Below are 22,234 nucleotides of genomic sequence, written 5' to 3' on the forward strand. Positions count from 1 at the left end.
GATTGTCATTATCCTAAACCCAACCAATTATTTCTGTGGTTTCAAAAACTAACAAAGTCATCCCGCCCGTAGCGGCTTCAGATCAGAAGTGTTGTTCTGGTCGGACTGCAACCCACACACACACACACACAAACACACACACACACACACACACACACACACACAACACCACCACTGTGCGCACTACCTCCACACACACCTCGGAACCCAACACACACACACACACACACACACACTCCCGCCGAGTGCCCCTCGAAAAAATCAAGAGCCATTACGTTGCCGCGTTTATGAATTACCGCTCAATTCTCCTGACCTCAAACTCGTATCAGGCCATTAGCAAAGCCCTGGACACTTAACACAGCTGCTGATGGTGATTTGTTTCTCTCCTGTTGCCATCACCCTGGGTGAAATGTAAAATGCAATACATGACATTGGTATTATGGAGACGATGACTTGTCTTTATGGCTTGTTAATTTAAGAACTTCCAGAGTGTGTGTCAGCGTTGCATCGCTTATTGCGAGTCACAGTAGATTGCGAGGACACGGTGTCTTCAAATAGTGAGCGAAGAGAACCGGCTCTTGATCTTTGCAATGTGTTATCTGTAATGTGCCATTTTCTCTATGTGTCGTCGTTTCCGTCTTTCTCTGCCGTCTCTACGATCCCACAACACATGAATACAGCGAAAAATAATCTTTGAGAAGAGGCACAAATCCGGACTTTGTGTGATTGTTGCGTCTGCGGATTAGGGGGGAAATTGAAAAGGCAACTAGTTCAATCATGAGCCGTGACACAGCAAGGAGCAGGAAATCATCTCCTGAGGAGGAATTACCAGGCTGCACCGACGCCAGGGAGGAGATCGCAGATTTTGCCCTTTAAGCTGCTTTAGGCGCAAAAATGACAATCTTGCAATCTTTGGCACATCGACCAATGACAAATTTGTTGAGTAGGGTTTTCCTCGAAATCTTGATGAGGAGAGGACTGAGTTGGATGCAGCTGCACACACACACGGAGCAGGTTGACTAATGCATCATCAGCACATAAGGGGTTTCCATGAATCAGCTCAGATCATACATCACAGGTCTGTTGGAGCTTTGAATGTTTCTAAAGTATTCATAGCACAATTTCTCCTGACTCACACAGTGTGCGCTCACCTGGGCCAGGGAGGGGAGTGGTTATCGACTTCACAGTCGAACCTCCACAATCTGACTTCGTTCTGCTGTTCACAGTGTGAGGCACGAGGCAAACGTTAGCTTCATAGGCTAGAATATTTATCTCTTTCGTCCAGAGCAATACAGGAGAATCACAACACACGGCTCTTAATTAAGCTCGAGCTGCATTTTTACACAAAATCGCCTCACGTTGAATGAAACCTGAATAAAATCTTTCTATGAAACATTCCACAAATGCAAAATTAGGAAAAACAACCTTGAAATCTTAATTATACAATGATCTGAACAAATCATAAAATTTTTGAGACTAAATAAAATTTCACATACGGAATTTTGAGCCAGTGTGACAATAACAGTGTGGATAATTAATGTAAAAAAGGAGAGGAACAGGATGATGAATTCCGCTGAATACAGTTTCACAACACATTTCCATTTTGAACTCCAGCAGGAGTCGTCCCCCCCCCCCCCCCCCTCGAGGTCAAAGAGTCCATCAGGATGTGTTTGTGTTTGTGACGTTTGACCAGGAGTCAGTGCTGGTCCCAGTCTAAATATATTCTAAACCCACAAAAACACAAGTACCTTCTCTCCGGCAAATAAGCGAGCTAGCAGAGGACAGAGGGGCGGGAATCCCGAGAGGTATCAGTGGAATGTAAACAGGCCACACACACACACACACACACACACACACACACACACACACACACACACTGTGAGTGCTTCAGCAGAGGCCATGAGACAAGGGCTTCATCTGGAAAAAGACGCCCCAGAGAACAGAGCAGTTTACAGGGACTGTCCTCTTGGTTTACCCCTTTCATCCTCACACTGTCCTACAAAAATGGGAAACGTGTCAACCTTCAACCCTTTGTGTTGCACTTTGAACACACTTATGCAGGATTGTGTGCGAAATGACACAATGACACACTGAAGACATCAACGTTGTGGCTAAATCTAGAGAAACGGTAGTATAGATTTTTATAAAAGTCAGACGGTTTCATTCTTATCAACTCTCACCTCAATAATATGACTGGTAAGTGATGCACACACGCACACACACAGTAATCCTTCATTCTAAGAAGGGCTCAGATGAATGACATCACCCCTTCTCCTGTTAATAAAACCCTTGAGGTGACACACACACCACATTTCTACAATCCTGGGCATGAGCGTGTGTGTGTGTGTGTGTGTGTGTGTGTGTGTGTGTGTGTGTGTGTGTGTGTGTGTGTGTGTGTGTGACAAATTCAGTGGCAGATGCATTTCAGCAAGTCTTCACCCAAGTTGCACTTCAGCTGCTTTCGTAGAATCATAATCAAATGCAGTTGTAGCACATGAAGCTCAAACTTTTAAGGCCTTGTGCAGTGATCAGGTACACATTTGGCGTGGTGGCTTTCAATAATGCACACTGAGATGCCGGACCCCTGCTGTCTTTGACACTTTTCTCAGCCATATGACGCCATTGTTGTGTTATTAGGCCTATGGCCCACATAACCACCTGCTCTAGAAATGACTTTCTGGGTCACCGGGGGATTATTGTAAGGCTAACGCCAACAGCTCACAGTCCTGGGGGCCAACAAATGGGTCAAACACGGCTTCATTTCATGAAGTAGCGCATGAAAACCAACAATGAAACGTGCAGCAGTGACCTTGAGCGCTCACTCCTCGGAGATCCCAAGTCAAGGAGGGGGCTCTTTGCACTTAATTAGTAGGAACAAGTCTAGACAGGAGAAAGTAAACAACGGCTAATTTCCTGTGTTTTGGCCTCGTCCCGCGGTTGGCCCTGTCACTTATCTCAGCGCAGTTAGCCGTTCTTCTGCATGTGGCTCCTGTAGCTATTGTTCTGCTGACGGGCTCCTAATAAACAGCGGGTTGAGGCCCGTGGTACCGCGGCTAAACCCGCCGCGACCGCCGCAGGAAAACGTGGCCCACCGCCGTTTGAAGTGGTTCCCATTGTTACGAGAGGGAGATCCCTCCTCCAGCGGCGAGAGAGGCCGCTCTCGCTTCAGCTTTCAAATCCTTTTATAGAGTGTTTTGTCTTCGGCTGACCGTCCACGCAGACGCTGACACAATTGTTTAGGAAAACCTCGTGTAGCGAAGGAAAAAAATATACAGTGGCGTCCATGGGAAAGTGGTCTCCTTTGGAGCTGCTATTTCTAAGGGGAAATAAGAAAGCCACGAAAAACACATGCGTTTTCTCTTGGTGGTGCACTGAGCAGGAAAAGCAAAACCTATTTTAACTTTCAGGGGTGAAGTCAAGGTTGGAACACCAGTGACTCTCATGAATCCAAAACCCAAGAAAATGTGATGGAACAAATGGGTCAGGGTTTAGGGGAAGAAAAAGAAAACACTTGCTACTACCTCTAAGGTTCATTTAATCCTTCCTAACGACCAGTCTTGACTAAAATGTGTAAAGTATCAGATGGCTTCCAAAGCACTTCTCCTATCGATCGCCTTGCTTCAGTAATTAAAAGCAGAGAAGAGACACACTCTCTGGTTCTGGTTCTGTGGTTATGATGGTTTGACATTTCACTGCACGGTCATGACAGCTCTTTAAAATAGACTGAAATACTAAAACAAAGTCTATAGGGATCGGTAAAAGTAAAGGAAGTTATAGGAGATGTTTGGGGTTATTCCAAAGAGGCCCCGCTTCATCCTCGAGTATTTCTACGGGAAATGAAAGAGGCTGAGCGAACGGAAAGTAGAAGAAGGCATGAGTTGACTGCCGAAGCACGGCAAGACTCCGGGGGGACCGAGTCCCCACGAGAATACCGACCAATCTCCGCGCCTTTGGGAGGAAGAAAATAATCTTTGAACAGAAAGTTATTTACCTGAGACCTACCAGGTATAGAATCCTAACTGAACCCTCAAATTCGAGTTCATTCCTCGGAGCAACTGATCAACGCATCGAGCCATATGACGACTCAATGATAAGGCCCATCGCCCGTTTCCTGGGATTTGCTGAGTGGAGCATCGCACGGGGGGCCATACAGGTTTTTATTGGCTACAAGGTTATAGGAGCGACAGCAAAGACAGGAAGTGTTGAGAGGGCGCGATGTGTTACAACCTGGACTCAAACCCGCAGCACGCATGCTGCACATTAGCGCACTGACCCGTGAAGAGGAACGGCTGAGTGTGCAGCCAGGCTTACAGTCTTTGAACGCAGCTCCATGGTGCTGAAACGACAGGGGGGATGAATTTGGACACACCTTCCGTTGCCGTCCATCCAGTTTTCTTACAAACCAGAGCTGAGGCCATGAGACCATGGATTATTTTATTTTTTTTATGAGAGCATATGAGAGACTACGCATGATCGCACAAAGAAAACATGAGTACACACTTTTCACAGGAACATGACACATTAATCATCCCTGACGGGTGTCTTTGGTGTGTGACTCTGAAAAATGAATACAGCAACACATTCAGCAGTCATGATCGAGTGGCACTAAAATTGAACAACGTTATGTTTTGTAATATACCGTTAAAATAATCCTATAATAGAATTACAGTAGCCATATCCTGTAGTTATTGTGGTATAGAAACCTGTATTTACATTTCATGTGCTTCCATTCTATTGTTTCTCACTAACTGTGCAGTTTAAGGCAACAACGGCCGTAGGACTTATGTAAAGTAAAAACTCTGTATGTAAAGTAAAATTTTTAACACGTTTGCATTCATCTGGTGTGATGTGGCCTCATGTCGTTGTGTGTGGGTTTGCAGAAAGCGACTGAAGCAGCGGCAGCTGCTGTGAATGCCACAGTCGGGTGTCACTGCAGCAACTGAGCGGTGAACACACGCAACACGCTGTCTCACTTTTAAACACACAAATTCATTGTGGAGGGAACGTTGTGTGTGTGTGTGTGTGTGTGGGGGGGGGGTGTGTGTGTGTCTGTGTGTCCTCCTACTTATTCGTTGTAATTCTCCCATAAGCCTTTACTCTGCGAAATGACACAGCTGCCAGACATATCCTCTTTGCTGGCGCCTCAAACCTCCACTCCTTTCCTCTCTGGCACACGCACGCACAAACACACACAAACACACACACACACACACACATCCCCACACACACACGCACAAACACACACACAAACACACACAAACACTCTCTCTAGAAACGCAATGTATTTTAAAACAACATATAGCATCATGATTATTTATGCACTTTACAGTCATAATAAATGACATTTAATATAACATTTAATCATTCAATCATCTAAACACACACATCCATAACCATGAAACTCAATAACTGGAAACAAACAGGAACTCTGGTCATAATGTACAGTTTGTCAGATACTAATTCGAATGTGTAACTGTCGGTATTAGACAGGCGCAGGAGGAGGAAGATGAAGCGGCCTGCTCGCTTCCTGTTTATAGGGACAGAACACACCCTGTTTATGCAGCAGTTGTATTTCACATACAGTCAAATATCCACAAGTACACAAACTTCGCTGCCTAATCCTCAAATTGGTATAAGACTCAAAGCCTCTGCCGTTTTGAGTCGCCATCTACTGAGAAACTCTTAGAAGGCTCCTTTATTTGCATGAAGAGTACGACTTATTTCATGTATAAACGTCACGACTCAAATCAATATTAAATAAATAAATACACGCAGAGCCCTCCTCCAGGTACAGTGTAGGAAAAGGAGGCTGGTGAGAGGAAAAAAGAGCAGGAATCAGGATGCAGAGAGCCCACATGCCTAGCTGGCACTCTGGTGATGCCAGTCTGTCCATCCATCCCCCTAGCAACCCTGTAACCCGGGGCGACGGGACCTTGGCGATGAACAGACACAGAAACAGAACTCAGTGGTTCTCCATTTGCTTGTTGCCAAGAGGCTGATAATGCAGATCTTTCAGATCTGCTCACACACACACACACACACACACACACACTCGTGTTTGTGTCGTGTTTTCACGCATACGCAGGCGTTCTTATGCCGAGGCGAGCCCGCCAGTGTGTGTGTGTGTCTGACACACTGACCTCACACACACACACACACACACTGGCGGGCTCGCCTCGGCATAAGAACGCCTGCGTGTGCGTGAAAACACGACACAAACACGAGGACTGACACCTCGTGCAACCACATACAGTACGTTCACGCGGTACACGCAGCCCCCCCAAATCCCTGCGCATAATTGAAAAGAATGAAACATGTCACGCACAAGCCTTCGCACACTTGTGAACATACACGCAGCCCCTGCTCTGTGCCATTACCAAAGTGATTGAGTTACTGAGACAGTCGATGCGCCGCTTCAGAGCGAGGGAGAGCAATTGATGTTGTTGCTCTTATCCATGCAATTCATCCGCAGCTAACAGCACACGACAATTCAAAAGGCCGTGTTCAAAAGGAGACAGCGCAAGTGAAACAAGGTGAAAAAACCAACCATGATCAACAACATCCTGTTGAGAATTGCTATGTCCAAAATGTGGCTCAATAATGAATATTGTGTACTGTATATATTTCATGGAGAGTTCCTCAAAAGAGGAAGTGTGTGTTTTCTGGCAGTCTACGATTCTTGCATTCAGCGGCACTGCGATTTGCTCTCCGGCAAATCTGTGTCGATGTGAGTCGGTGCGTGCTCGACTGAGGATGTCAAGTTCGGGGAAGGCCCGGGCGGCCTAACGCTGCTCGAACAGATGAGCGCGCCGCACGCTCACTCGCAACCGTCAGCGGATGCGAGATGACAGCGCAGAGAGAGAGAGCGTGCGCCACAAAAGCTTCGGAGTGAACCGGCGGCGGCGGCGCCACATCACCGCAAATGGGATGTGAAGTTTCTGGAACGGCGTCAGCGGCGTCGGGAGAGCGCCGCAGGGGTACGGCTTCTGTTTATTGATAGAATGGGGGGGGGGGGGGGGGGGGGGGCACAGAATCTGCACACAGTGGCTACACTGCTGCAAGTCATCCCGTGGCAGGGAACCAAACACTCTCCGGAACGCCCCGCGTTAATTCACTCAGCGGAGACGAAACAGCTGGAGTTACAGCTATTAGGGCCGGAGACTATTGTATGTGTGTATGCGCTTGTGTCCAAGCCCTACCCACTGTTTTTTTTTTTGGGGGGGGGGGGGGGGGTTATGAGGCATTGTTAGGCCGAGAAGAGCCTAAAAATAACTTTCATAACATGGTTGAAAAGTCGCAAATCCCCACAGCCTCATTTGTCACTGAGTCAGGCTTTTAATTTACCGGTTTATGGCCGGATGTGCGTTTATTGCCATTGGTCTGTGTATATGTGTGTATATGTGTGTATATGTGTGTATATGTGTGTGTGTGTGTGTGTGTATGTGTGTGTAGCGCCGCCATAAAATTGGAAAAGTGTTTCTGCGGGGTAACAGGGGATGAGAAACATGACAAACAATATAAAGAGGTGAGGCCCCCCCCCCCCCCCCCATCCTCCTGCTCTTGCACTGCAGCAGCCACTGCAGCCCGTTCCTTATCAGACCAATTCTTTATTGCTCCTGACAGCTTGAGCGGGAACAATTCTCTGAACATTTATTCAAATCAGGGCAACAATGCCGCAGCAAAGCACAGAGCAAAAAGGGGAAACGCCTTTTAACTATTTCGGTCCCTGTGAATCACGATCTTTCAGGATCCTGTTTTTACCGCGGGAGACTGATTTATGGAGAAGCTGGCCAACAGAAAGACAAATTATTGGCCTCGTTCGAGCAAAAACACCGAACGATTCGCTGCTTGTGTTTTATATCACACGTGATAGTAAATTTTAACGTCCGTCTTCAGGACTGATGATCAGATAAAAGGAGTCTTCTGAATGCAGCTTCTTATCGCCGTTTTTCAAATTTTTTGCGTAATTCTTTTTGCAAAACTGATCAAGAAAATAATCCGCCGATTAATTCAATATGGAATTAGTTGCTGCCCTCCTCCAGTCCGTATGCCCAAGTGTCCTCCGGCAAGACACGGAGTCCTAAATTTCCCCTGACAGCTGATTCATGAGACACTACTACGTTTTTGTTTTAAAACGGCATTTTATAAAGTTTTAAAGGAATATCACGTCACCATCCATGAACACCGAGCATGCGTGTACTGGTGTAAACAGGAAGGAGATTGCAGCGGGTTGCTTAATGCTTAGTTATTGAAAATACTACGAATGAGAAACAACATTAATGAAAATTAAGAGCCATGGATTTGGTTTCCTCGGACCGACGACCAGGGGGACTGCTACTGACACTGGTGGTTACCTTCACCGCTGGTCGTCAAGTCGGGACCAATACGAAGCGATCAGTTAATAATTTCCAAACACTTTTTGCCCATTCACACTACAATGTAGCCCCAGCGCTGTATGAACGTGTGTGTGTGTGTGTGAATGTGATATTACGTTTAAAGCCATTTCAGTTTTTATTAAGACCAGAAATCGCACCCTTTTTTTTAACCATTTAAAAAAGAGAAAAAAGAAATTCAGAACTCAATTCTCAGCTCAGACACTGATTCATATTTCAGTGATGTGTCAAGGTTTTTCCGGGGGGATGATTCTTTCATGACATGAGGGAAAGCCTAGGAGTGGAAAGACTAAGACTTCTTTCGGGTTTGTTATGCGTTGTCATGAGGCGGCATCAGGTAGCTCTGATTACAACGTAGACTTCCTGCCGTCACCGTCTGCTCCATCTGAGAGTTGCCATTGGCTCATTTTCGCCAAATTCCTCCTCCTCTTCTCCTTCCCTTCCCCTCTCGTCTGCGCCATCTGTCCATTCCGACATTCCTCTGGATTCGGAGACGCTTTTCCTAAAATACATTTCTGAGGGAGTCATATCCAAATCTCCACCTCGAGTGGAGCCTTTAATTAAAATCCAACACTCATCCCCGTGAGTTCTATCCGCGTTTTGAATTTGTCACGTCTCCAAAAGCCAACCGTCTCCCGCGGACTTGAAGTCCTGCGTCAGAGATGTGTCAGCTTTGTGCTTAACTCTGCCGACTTAATGGGCGCCACTCCACTTCACTTGACTACCCATGGTTCCACACGCTCCCCCCTCTTCTCCATCTACTAATCCTCCACTTTCTTTACCTTCCCTCTCCTCTCATCATTTCCTCTCTTCTTCCCCTCAGTAGCCGTGGAGAGCTCAGGGGGGCCGGCTCCGGTTCGAAACCTTTCAATGTCGCTGTTCAGTGCCGCTCAGCACAGATCCCCGCTGTGGCGGGTCGCCTCTATTCCATGCTCACGTCTCTCTTTTAGAAAAAGGTCCTCTCTCCCTCCCGCTGGCACTGAAATCACTTCCTGCAAGGTAAACCACTTTCATCTCCCCCCCTCCCTCTTTATCTTCCTCTTGTCAAAAAAAACTCCCACTCCCACTCTCTGAACGTGAAGGAGCAGCTTCCGCATACGCAACTTCAGCGTTTAAGCTTCGTGGGGGATTTTTTCCAAAACGCCACTTCCGCGGGCCACACCCGTACGCTTCACAGCCTCACCGAGCTTTGACATAAAAGATTATGCAAGTGGAAGATAAACTGAATGAAGACAGCAGTCGGCTGCAGCAGATGACCTGATGTTTTCCATATCCTCTCATTTACACTGTGTATTCTTTTAGTCCTGCACTGTATTGAAAACAGTATTGAGGTTTATTTTCTGCTCCAAACGATCAGATGAACAATAATTCTTATAAAATTGCCTCGTACGTATTTCTTGTTCAATTAATAGAGCTGTCATCGGAGAATCTTATAAAAACATCAGGGACAAACTGTAGGGGGACTGAAAGGACCCACGCTCACCTCAACAATCAACTCTCTGTTCTTCCACTTGGCTCAAACATCTTTTCTCCGGTTCTATTTACTCATTCAGTCAACACTCTGTCTAATTCTGTGTGTGTGTGTGTGTGTGTGTGTGTGTGTGTGTGTGTGTGTGCCACTCTCTCTCTGGTCTATGCGTGTTTCTTTCACTCCCTTCCCTTTACATTTTGTCATTGCTGCTGTCTAGGCCTAAATAGTGAAGCATATTTACAAGACGCCAGCAGAGGCGAAACAAGCGGCTTATTCAAGGGGCCCAGCGGCGACATAGATGGAGAGAGGAAGGAGGAGGAGGAGGAGGGGGAGGATGGATTCGAAAAAAACAGAAGCAGACAGAGTAAATTCCCTGGATGACTCGCAGATACCAGAGAGCAGTCCCCTCATTTCGAAGATGTGCAAACAGTCCTAATGGCAATAATTGCATCTTTCTCAAGTTCTCCTACAATTCTCATGTTGCAAATCACTCTCTCTCTCTCTGTGTCTCTCTCTCTCTCTCATCCAAGCGCGCACGTCGCACTCTCTGGTGACCAAACGCCCTCCAGTCCATTAATAAATACTCTCCCCGCTGTAAACAGTCGTTTGCAATCAGGCTTGAGGCTTCTCTCTGGAGAAAAATTGATAAAAGTAGGCAGTCATTTCCTCTGCACCGGCTGGATAATGGCTTCAAATAATCACAACCAATTAGGGCAGGACGGAAATCAAACCTGATCGCTTCCTTTAATGCCAATATCAAACTGAGGGCAGAGCCGCTCACTCAAGATCAGAGAAACCACTGAATTAGTTTCATAGTTCATCATTTTATACAATGACACACAATGACAAACTATTTGTCTTCTGACCTTTGGCTTCATACACACACAGACAAGCCTCAAGCCCTCACTGTAAACGGTCAGCCCCGTCCTGATCCGCAGCCTCTACACCTCCCGCTCTCTGCTGATATGATCAGATTTAACGTTGTCGATGCAGTGAGACCGCAGCGGCAGGCAGAATCTCTGCAGCGACACCAAACCACTCCAGTGGAATCGCAGGTTATTGACTTATTGACTGACAATAAACCCATAAATTTCCAACCATTGTCCCGCGTCGAGCAGTGGTGACGGCGTTGACCTTTCGCGGGAGAATAGAGGTGGAGAGTCCAAAATGGAAATTGCCTCATTTAATAACTTATTGATGTATCTTATTGGAATACGAAGAGGAGTGGATGGCAGGTACTTACGAGACAGGAGTGGACGATACGAAGGTGCCTTTCAAATAACTGTGAACTTATCCAGAGACATAAATACTCTATTGATCCCCGGGGGAAATTGAGTCTCCTGGGGGAAATTGGGTGCTGTATATGGGAGGAGACAAACCATTTAGGGAATTTTGAATTGAAAATTCTGTAATGCCAAAGATGGCAGTCGTATGACACACGTCCCAACCCCAGCCCCGACACAGCCGATCGTCTGGAAGCCGGGCGTGTTGTTGCCTTGACACAAGCACACGGTTCAGGTTCACACCTTTTTTCGACTGGTGGCCATCGGAGTAGGAGGAGGATACCAAAACAATAACTGAGTATTTAAACATTAGACACAATGATGATCTCACACCAATATGGATTCGCAGAGTCGCAAAAGACGTTGGTGTCGTTTTGGGGCAAACCAATCCGACTTTTTAAGTGTGTTATCAGTTTTGTCTGGTGACCATCGGAAGTGCAGTTATGGCTCCTCTTCAGGCCCCCAGCGCTGAAACCATTGGTCGATTAAAAGAGAGGTAAGATGGAGCTGTTTTGATTAAATGTTCATGGTTTCTAGTCAGGCTACATTTTTGAATCGTTGGCTGTTGAGACAAAAAAAAACCTGATACATTTATGAGGATAATAAGCATTTAACTGTGTTATTCCCCATAAAACCGTGTACATGACACTGATTCTGACAGGATCCCTGGATTTATCTTTGCATCACCTCGTCCACTCAACATTCGATTCTCTAACCTCTACATCAAAAATTTGATGATGTCTGACCCCAGAGAACTCTATTTTTCACTTCATTTCCCACATTTTTCCCCCTTTTTTCTTTTCACGCCTCTCTTTTGTTCGCCCTCTCCCACCACATTACTACACAGACGAGTGCAACAACCTCAGGGAAAACCCGCCTGAGAAGGCCGGTCATGTAATACCAGTCCTGCACCATTGTATTTTATCAGAGTGCAGGCACAGCAGAGCACGTACCCACACTTTGTTTGTCTACGGCTTATATTAATACGCCGGTGCACGTAGAGATAATGGGGGCATTTCCTATTGTGAGCCTGCTTGGGAGAAGGGAAGAGGGAGGTGCTCTTTAATTACAAGCAGGACAGACTATATTCGTGTGTGTGTGTGTGTGTGTGAGAGAGAGAGTGAGAGTGAGTGATTGTGCCCAACTGCCTCTGATCAAGATCGACGCCACGGCAACTACAGTTGGTTTTCCTATGTTTCTTATGTTATTAGAGGCTACGACAGACAAAAAGGGAAGGGTACAAAGAGCGATTACAGATGTTTCGATACCATTACTCGAATTTGTATATCGTCCGATTCTACTGTCACAGAACTTCAAAACCGATAAAGAACACAAATAAATGAATCTCGGAAATAAACAACAATTATTTCCTTAAACTACCTGTTAAAGTGCACCCACAGCTTGTGAAAATTTAAAAAGAACCTTTGCAGAAAATTGCCGTTTTAGATGGGTGAAACTGATCCAGGCATTTTTTCGGCAGTATCCGAGGCATTTCCGATTACTGGTATCGGAATCAGAACATCTCGAAATTACAAATGTAGAGAGAGGAATGGGAAGGAGCACAAATTGAAGGGAAATGCGAATAAGAGAGACGTGGTGACAGAAGGGTCAGAGAGGAGGAGGACTGGCATGCAAGTCGAGATGAGGAGGAAGGACAGGTGAAGAGAAGACGAGGAGTCTGGAGGGGAGCGAAGACAAATAAGGAGGCGAGAAATGGAACAAACTGAGAAATAGGGAGGGTGACAGACACAGACAGATGGAGAGAAAAGGTGTAAAATGGTGTCAGCCAATCCTGTGGCCGCGCCATCCATCATCAGACGGCACATAGACGGAGCAAACAACCACCCCGCGGAGCACAAACCGCTTACCACCATTCCGCTTATACGACGGGACACGTGTGCCTTCACGGCACGCATGAAAAAACAAATGCTAAATGCACACACAAAGACACTGTGGGAGAAACAACAATCACGTCTTTGTGTTCTGTCGTTTCATTATCTCTCCAACAGCAAACCTCATGACGCTGAACACCTGACCCCATAAGCACATGATGACCGAAATCAGCGCCGAAAAGAACACTGCCTCACTGTGCATTAATAAAAAAACAAAACCAAGTACAAGATAGAATTATCACTCGCTCCCTTGTTTTCCACAAAAACATGATTGTTTTTTCGCTAGGCGAGGATGCCGAAGGGCAAAGTACAGTGAAGGGGGAAAAGAAACAGAATTTACACACACAAAAAAAAACAGATATTGCTTTCACCATGACAAAAAAATGAGCTGATACAGAAAACACAGAGAAGGCTCAGTATGTGTGTGCAGACCTTTGACTGGTGCTTAGCGTGCGTGCGTGCGTGTGTGTGTGTGTGTTTACAATTGGTATATATAATGTGTACATATGTGCCTACGCCGCGGCGCTTTAGTCAACTCTTTGAGATGAGGATCATCCCCTTGGGCGACATTATAGCATAGCACTATAACATGCTGTGTGTGAGTGTGTGTGTGTGTGTGTGTGTGTGTGTGTGCGTGCGCGCGTTCGCGCGTGCATTCGTGTGCGTGCTGCATCAGCAAAATCTTACACCGAGGAGAAAGGACAGTATGTACACACACACACTGTTCCCTCAACCATGTCTACCGTTCATCACATCACCTCGCCCCTCTAACACCCCTGTTAATCATTCCAACACACACTCCAAGGTGCAACGTGTTTGTGCTCACGATGCTTATCAGAAGGTAAAACCACACTTCCCACGAATCCTAGTGGCTTCTGCTTCTGCGAGAGAGGATGTTTCCACTCGTCCCCTCCCAGTCGCTTGCCTGGCTCCATTTGACTTGCAGAGCAAGGAGAGACAATAACAGCCGACGGCGGCCCTCTGAGGCAGCGAATCAGAATTCACACGAGGGAAACTAACGTGAACCTTGGCGTTGTTTACGGTTCAATCATCAGCCGCGGTCGATGTAGAGGCACTGTAACGCGCAGCGGCGGCTGACAGCCTTCGCAGGAATTTGTCTGCACCTGGAAATGTTTTGCAACACCAAAAGAGGGGGAACATTTGGAGCGATGCAAGGATTTTTGTGGGAAATTCAATCAGCAGTACACTCAAGAGTACCTAGGCAAAGTGCGCCGGCTCATCACTCAAACCAATGTGTCACTTGTGCATCTTAAGCGCCTTTTTCCACTGGTCAAAAAACCCACCAACACCCACCGACATCTGTCTTTTGTCCGCAATGGGAATGGAAACATTCGGCGTTTCACTCCTGGGTGAAATGACTCTGGTTTTTATGGTCTCCGGCTCCGATCGGCAGTGATGGAAACACAACACCCAGGTGAATGCGCTCATTTCTTCTTCTACATTTTGACCGTCTGGACGCTTGTTTCGCTGTAAAAGAGCCGGAAGCCGCTTTCAGACATGCCCTGAGGTCCGGACATTTTCCCGAAAACCTTTCCAGAGGGGCTGTATGTGAAAACGCAACGGTCTGCGCCATGTTGCACGGGACATTTTCCACAACTTTTCCTGCCAGGCCCCACTTTTAAAATGTCTGAGAGAGCCCATGCGAAAGGCAAAAAAACGCCTGAAGTAGACATTCTCTCTGGAAGCACGTGCTCCTGCTGTGTTTTTGTTGAATGTCATTCCTATAGCTTTTAGAGCTTAAAGAAAAAATTCCTTTCACCGCCATTGAGATGGGTCGGCGGCAGAAATCGCAGAGACAGATCTAAAAAACCTGATCAGATCAAACTGAAACTATCTGCGTAGCTGGGAAGCCAACCCGGCTTCTGACAAGCTGAAGCGGTGCTGGTAGAAGGATTTTTGTTTCCTTTGGCTACAACCACACCAGCCGTAGGCTTGCGGCCTAGCTGGCATCGTAGTATATCGGACCTGAGGGTGGTATCAATATTCTCATGTAACACATGGCAAGAGAGCATTTTTTAAAACTCCTCCATCGAGCACGAAAGTCCATTCTTTACCTTTGAAATAGTAGTTTCACACATCGCATCACAATCCCACATCGAGAGTGACTTACGAGCTATTTCTAACGTTGAGATCCATCTTCACGACCACGGAGCCAGCTCCATGTGCCGATGATGGTCTGAAAGCTCCAAACAGAGCCTTAATCTTCGCGTGCACCAGGCAGCAATGACAGCGGAATGCAAATCGTTTGAGATTTCCTCCATCCTGAGATTCCAACGCCGGGGGATGAATACAGAGCAACTTGAGTTACCCACAATTCTTGCGAGGAGGGACTCTTATTTCCCATTAGGAGCTGTCCCGAAGGCAATCTCAGCTAATCGCATCCACACACACACACACACACACACACACACACACACACACACACACACACACACCCATCACACAGTGGGCACAGGGGTGAGGTGAGTTTCAGAGCTGCACAACACAAACACACAAACCCAGCAGCGGAACAGTTGAATACAAACTGGAACGCCTTGGTATCCGTGAGAAAATTGCTAAGGGGTGCACTGAGTTGATAACTCTGTGAGTGTGTGTGTGTGTGTGTGTGTGTGTGTGTGTGTGTGTGTGTGTGTGTGCGCGCGCGCGTACTGTACTGTGCTGTATAGAAGAGGTAAACAATTGTGTCATGAGTGTACGTGGAACCTGTGTGCATGTCTGGTTCATATATGTTGGATTTGATCATGTATGTGTTTTTTAGTAAATACTCTATGTGTAAGGGTGTGTGTATGTGTGTGTGTGTGTGTGTGTGTGTGTACGGCATGTACTATATCGTTTTGACTGCAAAGTGTGTGTGTCTCAGCAAGATCGGGCAGGATTCCAACCACTGTACGTCAGGACAAACAAGTCTGGCTTGAGTCTTTTAGTGTCTCAGAAGCACCATGACACTATGTGAGACATGTTTCTCGAAAACGCACGCACGCACACGCACGTACACACACACACACACACACACACACAAGAACAATAAAAGCAACCAGGCATGACTAAGGTTGGAATGCTTACACGATGAGCTCAGCTGCTACATTTCTCAACGTGGTGATGCCAATATCACAATCACAGAAGAAGAGATGAGCGATGAAAAAGTCATCTGAAACTCCACACAGAGGAAGAGACGCGTCATGGTCCAATGATCCGATGCATCACTGATTTACTACGGGGCAACATTTTCCATTCGAACTCAGCAGAAAAATTCGGGTAGTTTCCCGACTTTGAATATGCAGATCGCTGAATTCACCGTGGTGTGGAGAAAAAGAAGCCGTTTCAAAAACGAATACCTGCCAACTGCCTTTCGCCACGTCCTGCCGGTTTTACAGTGGGAATTCTCTAAACCTGTTCTAGATTCAAAAACTCTCTCAAGTGCGGCCTTTCAGGATAGTGCGGCCGTGTCCCTTCAGAAGAAGAAGCGCTGCGGGTGCTCCATCTCTTACAGCTATCACAAAGTGCGATTTCAAAACGGCGTAACAAGAAACCCCTCAGACTGTACAGAACAAATGAAAAATCAATTCCGCGCGAGTCAATCGCGTTGAGGAGACCGGGGGGAGCACCAGTGATGACCCAACCGATGCACTGCAACTGTTATGTTATTCCCCCCCCCCCCGCTCCGCTCAATCCCCTTCTTCACTTGATTGAATCTGTTACGCTGTTTCATTTCTCTCTTTCTCCGAATCATTTAATCTTAACAAGCGGAGGAGACAAGCAGCCACCCCCGGTTCACCTGGAGCGAGGGAGTGCAGCGTTAATGATACATTTCTCCACCGGCAGCTGGTTCCCTTTGCCTTATAAAATGACAGACGTCAGAGAGCAACGTTACACATTCAAGACATCACACGTGTGACGATAAAACCCTTTGCCACTGACTCAGTCATTCCATTGCACTTTGGTGGAGCCGTGTACATAACTATAACATTACTCGAGTTCTGCGGCCTTTAAAAGGACCTCCTACGTATGTCGCAATACGCCGTTTCAAAAAACGACATTGACCGCGGCGTGCGTTTGAGGACAGGCTCTCATGAGTGAACTTCAAACTCTCGAAAGTTCACGTCTTAAAGCAACTCAAGTGAGAGGCCACAGAGGCTTCCCCTTTGACCTAACTTTGTTGACTCTCGTGCATTTCCTCTTTCTTCGTGCAAATCCACATCTTTCTTAGTAAAAAAGTAAAAAAACGCTACAACAAAAAAACATTAATCCAAACAAGGAAATAAAATTGTGTCAAAGGGCCAATTGAGTTTGGCTTTGTTATTTCTGTGTAGGGACTTTACGAAATTACCCGGGTGCTCTGATCAGCAAGATAAACTTTACTCGCTTCACTATTTTAGTTCACCATAAAAACATGTATCTGTCCTCGCTTTCATCACATGAAATGTGATTCTCTCAGCAGCACGACAGCACTTTCCATTTCCAAAACAGAATCCAGCTGGATCCAGAGCGGAGCCTGACGTTCAACGAACAACCAAGCGCTTCGGTCGTCACAGCAACACGCGGCTTCCCCCGGACTCGATCCTCAGTCTAATTCCCCCGAGGTGTGTGCGTCTCCGATGGACAGGGGGTGTCAAACAGCGCGGGGTAATTGCAATACCTGGGGTGCAGAGCCCAACACTTCACTGTTTGCCTACCGACGATGGGGATGGGGGCTCTGTGCTTGTGAGAGCTTGGGTGAGTGTGAAATGTGTGTCGTCTGCTGAACGACGGCCTGTGACGGAACTACTACTTTCACAGAAATCAGACGGAGCGTGATTATATACTTAATATCCTTTCAGCAGCAGGACCTTTCAGGCCCAGTAAAGCAGCGTCACTGTGATTCTATCAGCCAATCAGACACATTAGAACAAGATTCATTGAGTGCACAACCGGCAGCTGTTCAGCCTCCTGGTCAGGGAACAGTTTAGGTCCAGCTAATGACTTTCTGCAAAGTCATGTTATCACATGGTGCTCCGACTCAGAATACTACAAGAGTTACAGCGGCCTGCAGAGGTTAAATTAGTTCATCCCTCAAAGTAATCGAACCCTTTTTCTTCGTACCGGAAATTCAGACGAAGCGACTTTCAAAGTGGTGGGGTCGCTGTGAGGGCCCCCACGACGCGACTTGCTGTGTTGTGATCATGAGTCTTGCGGTCGACCGCACAGGGTCACGCTCTGCACGGTCTTCCACCAGGAGAAGGCCCCCGACTACGCTGTAGTCCAATCGTGTTCAGTTGTCGGCCAGTACCAAAATTTGGATTTGGTATTACATGTAGCCGCTTTTTCTTTTGTCTAAAGCTTGCAGACATGCACTGAAGTCCAAACATTCTCCAGAACATCTCCGAAAGGGGCTGTATGTGACAGCTCAAATGTCGGCATATGTCGCTCCGGACATTGTCCGCAGCTTTTCCTGCCGGGCCCCATTGCAACATTCCCCTAGAATATCCGAGTGAGCCCATGTGAGCATACAGCAGGAAAATCTCAGAAGAATCACAGCGAGTGAGTGGGCGTGTTGATGACTGTAAACAAACAACACTGTGGCAGATTTATCATAATGTCCGGCCTCCTGCCTCCTGCACGCTGTAGTCAACCCACAGATTCTCCAGTTGGTGTGAATGCCTCTGACCGAGACAATCTCCTGCTGGGGTTCGTCACATTTGAACGGCAAACTCGGAAGAATGCCCGGACGCAATTCCTCTGACATTTTCAGAATCTTCATCTCTGAAGACGGCTTCAGTGTCTCACTGTGGACAAAAAAAAACTCATGAAAACAACGACGAAGGTCAAGAGTGGAAACGAGACCTTCTTACACATGAACTGCATTTTCAGATTTAGCCGGCTTCGTGCCGATGTGACCTGGGTAAAAGTGCAGGTGCACTTGTCAAGCAACAGGTCCTCCAACCTAAACGACAGCATCGCCACCCTCCCTCACGCCTGTGGAATGCATACTGCACATCCGTTGCCATGGTAACAACAGTACGAGCGTTGCGGCCGCGGACAAAAACAATTTTGTTGGGTTTAGGAATAAAATGACTCCCCGTCGTTTCAATTAGGGGGACGGTGAACAAAAGGTATTTGTTTACCACATTGCTGTTAAAAGATGTCAGCGAAATACCAATTTCATTAATGTTTAACACCAACACACAAGGAAGTGGAGTGAACGCGAAGGGAAATTAAACTGTGTTCACTGAAATGAATGTCAACTTCGGTGCAAGCCTGGCTGCTGCGGGGAAGATGTGCTGCCAACAGCTCCCATTCAACTACTGAACACAGCGGCCCTGGCTGAGGCAGGAGAGGGTTTCTGTTTTGCTGTGTGTGTGTGTGTGTGTGTGTGTGTGTGTGTGTGTGTGTGTGTGAGGAGAGAGAATTGTGGGAGGAAAAAAGAGAGAACTCGAGGAGAACTGACAGAGTGTGAAAAAGGGTGCTTATTTATTTGGCAGGTCAGCAGAGAGGAAATTCGTATTTACAATTACAGAGACGGATCCACCGAGAGTTGTGCGTGTGTGCGTGTGTGCGTGTGTGCGTGTGTGCGTGTGTGCGTGCTTCTGTCTCAGCATGTGTGTGCTGACATCATGTATATATGCACATACAGTATGAGTGTCTGTCAATGCATACATGGCTTCGAGCTGGGCTCTATGGGAGGAGAGGCCGTGTACTTGTCAGTGTCAATGAGGACAGTGCTGTTTGTGCACGACTGAGGAAAATCCGGAGGGGTCAGCAGCATCCACACATGACCATCCGTACAGTACATGGAGTGATGTGTGTGTGTGTGTGTGTGTGTGTGTGTGTGTCCATGACTAACACCAGTGTATCTGTTGCCCCGGGCCACAACAAAGTGTCTTGCAGTTATGAAAACCACATAGCTTCCTGTAAAGGGTTCTGCTGATCTGTAAATGAACCAATCACATGGTAAAGGGACGCCAGGGCGCCATATGGCCGATTCCCTGTATGGATACATATGGGCACTGTAAACAAAGACACCTGCAAGTGATGAGGGGAAAAATTTAAACGAAAATCCATCACGATCACAGGAATATTAAGGTTTCGTGGTCGTGGAACTCTGAAGGCCACGCCAAGGTTATCATTTATACCCCCGCAAAAAAAAAAAATCACCAATGGCGTGAAGCTGAACTCACTGACTGCAGCAGCCTGAATGATGATGAGGAAATGGGCAGCCAGTTTTTAAACAACAAGTATAAAGACATCAGTGGAGATGGAGATGGATGCAGTTTCATTTAACTTCTCGCAAAATATATACAGTATATATATTTACAATTCACAGCATCAGCAGCGTTGCACTGGTTGATATCAACAGGAAACACGGAACGGTTTATTTTTCTGTTGTTGTTGTCTTTGTTGCAAAGGGCAACAAGTCCCTGCTCGAGCTCCGGCTGTCACCGCCGCTCGCATTTTTTGGTTTCAGCGCGGCCGCGGCGCGGAGGCTGCAGCAGTCAGTGAAGTTTCCCAGCGCGCCCCCTCCACACACACACACACACAGACACACACACACACACACACGCACACACACACACACAGACACAGACAGACACACACACACACAGACAGACAGACAGACACACACAGACACACAACGCGCACGCATTTGCGCACTGGTGCCACACGCTCTCACCAACCCATAAAACAACCGCAACTTTTACACACACACACACACACACACACACACACACACACACACACACACATACATACATACATACATACAGGGAGATTATGAGACGGACCTACCGGAGCTGGAGGGACGGGGAGGGAGGAGAGGCGACATTCAGCGGGCTGCGCTGTGGAGGAGAAAGTGTCCGGATTGGTTCCGTGCGTCTCTATCCTCTCCCGCCGGTTCACTGCGCGGTGCTGGCGTGCGGGGACGTGCTGTCTGGAGAGCGGCTACGGGCAGCGACGCGCCTCGCTTGCTCAGCCTGCGCACATTTCTGGACATGAGAGACACACGGAGATGTTGAGTTCAGTCTGCCGCCGCCGCCGCTCCGAGCTCCGCTGGTGGTGGGAGGAGGAGGAGGAGGAGGAGGAGCGCCATGCAGAGCGGCCGCGCAAAGCATCATGGGAAGTGCAGTCCTTCAGGGGCTTCACTGTAGATGTCCGTAGTTTTATTCTTCACATTCACAATGATACGCGAACGTGGGAGCAGGTCAGGGCGTTGTTGGAGATGCTGAGCGTTTGTACTTGGTATTGCTACATAATCAAATTTAATTTGAATATAATTGAAATTGGTCCACAATTTACTTTCCAGATTAATATCATAAAATGTACGTATAATGATGTTACATGGGGGGGAAAAACTTACACGCACATCTCTCTCATTTGTCTTATATTCATTCCCCGAGGTGTGCTGCTCTCCGACACATTTACAGGATTTTGTTAATATCTATTATATATTTTTTTAAATCTAATAAATATTCAGAACCAAAAGATAAGAACTGAAGACAAAATTCAGTTTGTTTCATCTTAAAAACATCTCTGTCAAAATTATTTGTGCACCTTGGTAGTCACCGTCAGGACATGTGCAAACTTTCATCAGCGTCTAATAAAAGACCTGACAGACAACGTTGCCTTTGTTGTTTAAAGCGGAGCAAGTTAAATGACAGTTAACTCAACATGCACATTTATTTCATTTAAATTTTTTATTTTTTAACTAATGTACAAGCTCCAGGATTTATGAGTTCCAGAGAAGGGTTAGGGCCCTCAAAGCCCTCAGGACTCCTGGGACTTCCTGGCAGTCACTTTGAATAGTGGCTGGTATGATGAATACAGCAGCACTTCAGTGCCACTTCCTCGTCGGCTGTGCGTTTGTCTCGAGTTGGGAACACCTTCTTCTCTCCTGGAGTAAAGAAAAAAGTGCTGGTGTTTCCTGAGAAATCCTGGCTTTCACACATACATTGTTATGATCGCTCTCTCATTTCATTCTCTCAGCTGCCGCTCCATAACATTATGATAAAAACACAGCTTCTATATTCTACATTCACACCTACATTTGGGTGTCACCCATGGCGTGAAGAGCATATTGTATATAAACTCTTAAACCAAGTGTCAGTCAGATGTTGTATTGCAGTGGAGTAATAGTATACAGCCTAATAGAAGTTTGACACATGTTTAACATCCCAAACAAAAATATTTCATAACTTATTA

At 46.7% G+C, this 22,234-nt stretch overlaps 1 protein-coding gene across 2 annotated transcripts in view; it reads right to left on the reverse strand.

Annotated features, from left to right (window-relative positions):
• The window catches only part of pag1 (phosphoprotein membrane anchor with glycosphingolipid microdomains 1), a 45,036-nt gene extending 23,939 nt beyond the window's left edge, over positions 1–21,097 (reverse strand). The window contains exon 1 of one of the 2 annotated variants that reach the window (XM_035620527.2): positions 20,821–21,097. The gene's annotated coding sequence lies outside the window, so the exon portion shown is untranslated. The remainder of the gene's footprint in view (positions 1–20,820) is intronic. The other variant, XM_035620526.2, reaches the window with a different exon arrangement.
• Positions 21,098–22,234: the final 1,137 nt, after the last annotated feature.

Source organism: Scophthalmus maximus, chromosome 22, assembly GCF_022379125.1.
Source record: "Scophthalmus maximus strain ysfricsl-2021 chromosome 22, ASM2237912v1, whole genome shotgun sequence".
In the NCBI taxonomy this organism is placed as follows: Eukaryota; Metazoa; Chordata; class Actinopteri; order Pleuronectiformes; family Scophthalmidae; genus Scophthalmus; species Scophthalmus maximus.